Source organism: Eleginops maclovinus, chromosome 17 (genome assembly GCF_036324505.1).
Source record: "Eleginops maclovinus isolate JMC-PN-2008 ecotype Puerto Natales chromosome 17, JC_Emac_rtc_rv5, whole genome shotgun sequence".
Classification (NCBI taxonomy): domain Eukaryota; kingdom Metazoa; phylum Chordata; class Actinopteri; order Perciformes; family Eleginopidae; genus Eleginops; species Eleginops maclovinus.
Window position 1 is genome coordinate 10194075 of NC_086365.1, and position 6418 is coordinate 10200492.

The following is a 6418-nucleotide window of genomic DNA, read 5'->3' on the forward strand; positions in this document are numbered from 1 at the left end:
TCAAAAGTACTTTTAGTTGTGATACTTCAAGTATACTTTGATGCTAATACTTTTGCTTGAGTAACACAAAAACACTTTGGGCTCCACAGGCACAGCATATTTCAGATGGTGTGGTTCATGACATGATTTGTGGCATGGCAGAAGTGTAACGTAGACTTTTCCAGCACCCGACCATTGTTGATCCCTTTGTCTTTAGGTAGAAATGACGACATCTGGATGGATAAAGATGTCCGGATAACAATCAGGGACTTTTCTTTTTTCCCTCATGAGAGCGATGTTGACACCAATGTCATGTAAGCAATTGTTTTATTAGTTAAATCCAAAATCATGTGTGTTGTCATCAGTGTTAGTACTTTCAATAGAGAGAGGGGAAGACTCCCATTCAAGTTAAAAGGCCACTATCCACTTTCAGGCTCTCGCTCTGAAAGTAGTTAAAAAGCCTCCACATTTTACATGCTTGAGTAATTGTTGCATACCAGACTTATGCAGAGGCACACATAGGATCTGTGGCTGGGGGAGCACCGGCCTGAGCCAAACCCGGCCCGGTTACCATGGAGTTGCTGCATAATATTATGGAGTGATACTGTTTGTTAGTGAGGCCATGTATTGTTACCCAAAAAAAAATGTAAAAACTAGACTTTACAATTGGTTATGTGTGTTCCAGCACCACACATTTAGCAACCATTTAAATCTCAGCCACATTAGCTGCCTTTAGATTTAGATATTTAGGAGACAGGCATTTTCTTTATAATGCAGCCTGCAAAGTGATATAGTTGTTTTAATTGCCGTCCATCTATTGTTTACAGTTGCAACAAGTAATGGGGGCTTCTTAAGAATTCTGCTTCCTCTGTAATGAGGTAAACAAGTAGCTGTGGATGCATTCATGAGGTTTGTGATGTTCCACTAGATGTCAGTGCAGGGCTGGATAAGCTGCACTTTTCAATGTGGTTCGAACACGAAGTAGAGATACAGTACTTTTTCTTAACGTATATGAATCATGTTGTTCAAACTCTCAAAACCATATTTCAAATTCCAATGGAAATCATAACATTTCCAAATATAGCCAATCATGACCGAATCTTCGGAAAATGTGTTCAATATTAAGCACTAAGTACATTCAAATTACCCTAAGAAGGAAGGGTCAGAACATGTATTTAAAAATGGGAATATATTTCATTGCAATACCTTATTTTCTAGAACTCTCCTACTTTTGATATACTACTTGTAAATGTTTTATTTTGGTGTGCTCCAGGATACCGAGAAATCCTAGAAGCCATTCAAGAAGCATTTGGACAGAATTAGGTGACATTTGATCCAAAATACGTTTCAAAAGTGCTCACGCCTTGTACATAAATAGTTTAATAGAGTGATCACCGTGTGCCAAAGGGAAACCGCCTTAGTATGCGTCGACCTGGGTGAGCCGCATTCTCAAACCCTGCCGTCCCATGTGTTTTGTCATGAGACACATGAGGTGGAATTCCCCTAAAACCAGATTCAGGTTACCACAGTTTTTTTGTCTGTTCTGCCAGCAGAACTCTGCCACCTTTAAACATCTTCGTCTTCTAGGTGCATAGCGATCTCATTTTTCATGAATCCACAGAGGATGTGTTTTCCCTCCAGTCAAGTCTTGTTGACTCATCTTACTGTTCAGCTGCCAAAGAATTTGCAGATGCATTTCTGAAACGCAGTGCATGTCTTTGATCCTTGCGGAAATGTGGATGGTGCGCACAGTCATGCCACTTAGGAGTAGTTTTTGAGCAGCATGTGGAAAGGAAAGCTCTTTGCCGTTGTGGTTTGGTCAGCCTTCCTGGTCTTCATTAAACTGAGATCATGCTCAAAGCCAAAGAGGAGGAGAAAGGGGGCAAATGTATGGAGTGAAGCAGGGGGCAAACCGGGGCCCAAATGAATCACAGAAAGAGTGAAAGGAGTGGAGGATATAGGGGAAATGGTTCCTTGTTGACTGGTGAAAGGGAACTGACTCACATGGGTTTGAACCAAGTGGAAGTGAGTCAGTGGGCTAATGTCCCCAAACTGCTTGCCATCCACGTGTCATGTGAGTCCAATCACTGCTCCTGAGTGAGGACAGTCGCTCTACTACTATAAATGAAGTTACTCACCTAATCACAGTGCCAGATGGAGTTTCATCTTCTCGTGCATCTCCAGACATCTCAAGAGCTCAGCCTAGGCTAAACACAAAAGTCTCTTACCAATGACAGAAATGTACCTTTAAAAGACTCTTTCTAAGAATGCGTCCTGTTGAGTCCAGACCAAGTTCTGTTCAGGGCTACAATAATGCCTTTCCAATTAATCCTCTGCTCTCCTGCATAACCGCAGGCACACAGCTTGGATAACAGCTCATTATGCAGACTAGTTGTTATGAAGATTCAAGTCTAAGGCAAGTGGTTTAAAAAGTGGTATAAAGTCTGAACTGGAGACCAGTCTTAAGTAATTCAGGCAATATAAAAATAAATACATTTTAATATTCTCTCAATGTCAAATCAAAAGGACACTACAGTATCTCCATATATCACCACAGGAAAGTACAGAATTATGCTTTTGCATTATTCTGGGTAATTGTAATGTATGAACTGGGTTAAAAAATCCATTGGATGATGATAAAATACAAACCAACTGAGCTAAAACATGAAGAGTTTGTCTATCTCTCTATTCACTCTCACATGAAGACCTCTGGAAAGACCATTCAGGCTCAAATCCGCACATATTTCAGACGCCCCCAACCCTCCCACCTGTGTTCTACCTGAGTGTCTTCACACAAACACATACCCACCCACCCACACTGAGTGGATAAAGGTTGCAATTGTCAGTACTGGAAACCAGAGATGAGAACATTCACATGGTCTCAGGGTTTGTAAGAAGAAACAGGTAGGAGACTCGTTCATGGCACCTGACTCATCTCTCCTTCAGACATATACTCAGTGGACAATGGCATACTGGCAGAGGGCACGGCATCTTACTCATTTACAGATACCTTTACTAAGGAAAAATATGACCATGTTGCATTAAAAATCATGTCCATTTAAAGTTTGTTTTCATTATTAATGCTTGGACGCCACTGGAGTGTTCATTCAGACAATTGCTAAGTAGAAAATCCATCCATTATTCCAGCTCCTTTGCTTGATCCATGCAAGTGTTTTCGGACTCAACCTTCATTTTGTACCTCGTTGTAAATTGGATCCCGAGGAGCTCAGTGGTGTCATTTTGACCCGCAACTTACACTTGGTATATATTATTATCCGTAAGACACACCTGTATCTTACATGCTTTTTTGGTTCTGCAAAGTTCTGTAACTGTATCTTGCATGGTTGCAACGCTATCCCCAGGGGGTTACAACTTTGTCTATTTACACCACATAATGCCTTCTTATCAATCACCATTACATATAACTAAAATCAGGACCTGTTGGTTGACGTACCTCCTCTTTTTGTCAAAATGTTGCAATTACTTCTGCACCGTGAACTAATCCATGTGTTCAGAGTTAAATGTACATGTGTTTGCCTCCCTGCTGATGCTTTGATTAATGTGGAAGCATAGACATTTGTATTTTTATACCCAACCTCCACTAACTTCCACGATGATGGAACATCCTTTTTTCCACCGTTTGCCCTTTCTCCAGGAAGTTGGAATGCATAGATGGGCAGTCTGTGAATGCAGACAGGAATTGAAGAAGGAAGCAGTTATATCCTCTCAGAGAGATAGGAAACATTTACACTTTAACAGGAACTAGTTCAGAACATACTTCAATAGTTGTCTGCTTTCACGTCAAGCTTGAACATGTTGTAATGACATACATATATCATTTGCTGGATAACTGCATGTGAAGACTGGTGATGAGAAGACTGATATGTGACTGAGAGCAAGGCATCTGCAAGAAAGAAACCACATTCATCCACAACACACACACACACACACACACACACACACACACACACACACACACACACACACACACACACACACACACACACACACACACACACACACACACACACACACACACACACACACACACACACACACACACACACACACACACACACACACACACACACACACACACACACACACACACACACACACACACACACACACACACACAATATATATTATACCTATACTAGCAGAAAAAATACTTTCAATTCATTTTCCATCACATAATCTGCAGTTATGCAACATACAGTTCAAGCATCATAAAGTACACCACTTAATGTAACTTCATTTTGTCGGTTTTCGGTTGACGTAAAGTAAAGAATACACATTTTATCTCTGTCCTTGAGAGAATCTATGCCTGAAATAGCCTCTATTTGAACCCAAGTTGCAGCAGGGCTGATTTTAAGATACGTATAGCCATAAAACATTTCAGTTAATAGTTTTGTAGTTGTGAATGTGGGGAATGTGAGGAAGAGAGAAGCCAGGGGAGTGATTGTCTCCCTGCTTCTTCTCTGGACATGTCCGGAAGTAGCACTTCCTGACACAAGAAGAGGGAAATTTAGGTTATTTACTCAAGAAGTCTGGGGAAGTGCCTGTCTGGAGTGTGTATATGGTGTGTGTTAGGGGTGGTGGTGTGGTATATCCTAGTTTGTTTATCATGGGGTGCCATTACGAGTCCTTTTCGGTGTTCTGCTCGTCTGATAGAAGCAGAAAGCCAGACTGTGTCAGGGCTCTGCACAGACTTTCTCTTTCTAACATTGTCCCTGTCCTCAAGAACCCAGATGGGCTCCAGATGCTTCAAGATGTAGGTCTGGAGTGCATTTGCTTTTTATCATCGTGTTATAGATAGAGGATGTCATTTTAAATTCAGCTATGCTCTTTTGAGGAATCATAATTAAGAGAGGTTATGATAGTTAGTGGATGCTACATAATTTCTATCAACAACGTTTCCAAGGGTTTCTTTAATGGCTTCCGTACTGTTTGGGCCGACAAGGATTGCAGCTTCTCCATGTCTTCACGATGAGCCTTCATAGGGTCCCTGTGCTGTGGAGGATGTCTTGCCTGGTTCATGTGCCTCAGACACTGTGTCCCTGTGGCTACAAGGACTGTCGCCTGATTTCCCCCAGGATAAATAAAGTATTCTGGTTGATTAATTGATGATTAGAGAGTGTCCCACAGGTGCATGGGTAAACGGCAAAGAGGTTAAGATGAAGGCTTCACCATCTAAAGCTACTGGGAGATCTTTGGCCCTGCTTAAGTACAGACTGAAATATTTTTGACAGATTTTGGATAGGTTGCATGAAGCTTTTACAGATGTTCGTGATCCAAGGAGGACTTGCAGCAGTCTGCAGAGGTTCTAGCAAAAGGGCAGGGACTAGTTTCATTATGGGGAGGAGAAATGTTGTCTAGAGCTAAGGTTGTTAGTCAGTTGGTCGGAAGAACAGGTTCATATTGTAGTTAAAATTACTGTCATTTTTCTACTTTATTGCACATAGCTTATCTAACACTGTCGCTATTAAGCAATGGGTATAATAAATGCTACAGGCTGCACCCACACTGCACAGTGTATGCCAATGTTACATGCTATACCTTTAAAGTAATGCCGATCCTCTTGAATTTACATGATCATTTCCTGTCTTCCTTTATGGGAATATGCTCTTCTACCTAAATGCATTGAAGTGTGAATGATCATACTTAAGCTAGCTCGTGTAAAAGAGCTGTTAGCATGCTTGTCCGAGGTAAACCATTTGCAATTATCATGCTTATATGTAACAGACCAGTAAACTAAGGAGACGGCGAGGAGGAATCCTCCTCCTCTACATGGGTCAATCGGGAGGAATTAGCACAAGGCTTTAAGATGGGCGCTGGCACTAACAACAGGAGGTGAGGTGGGGGGGGGGGGGGGTTGGCCGCTGAGTGACGGAGCCTTAGTGAACAGCGAGTCGGCCTGCTTTGATGTGAGGGAGGGAGCCCCTTTTCTCGCAGAAATCCCATTAGGGTTAAAGGTCTGGGGCTCCGAGGTGGTCACAAGAGGGGCAAGAGAGAGATGTAACAGAAAAGAGGAGTTGGCCTTAAAGGATGAGGGTGGGGGGTGGGATGCAGTGTTGCAATGGGGGGCCAAAATCTTTAATAAAAGATGAAATTATACCAAAACCTGTGATGTACCGAGACTCAATGAAGACAATGTGACAAAGCAACAGGCAGCTGCCTATTGTTCCTATCTATTAACGCTGGTACGGAGACATACTGTACTTTATACACACACACACACACACTAGGAAATCACTGAGCTTTTTTAAATATCGAAAATTAACTAAAACCTTGTGTTTTTGTGACTTTTGTAAAGCTTTCAACTTGAATAGGAAAGGTTCAACACGCCATATGATTTCCTAGACAACACACAGGTTACACCTTTTCAACAAAACACAATTATTTACTAAGAACATAAATGAAAACACACACGTCTACG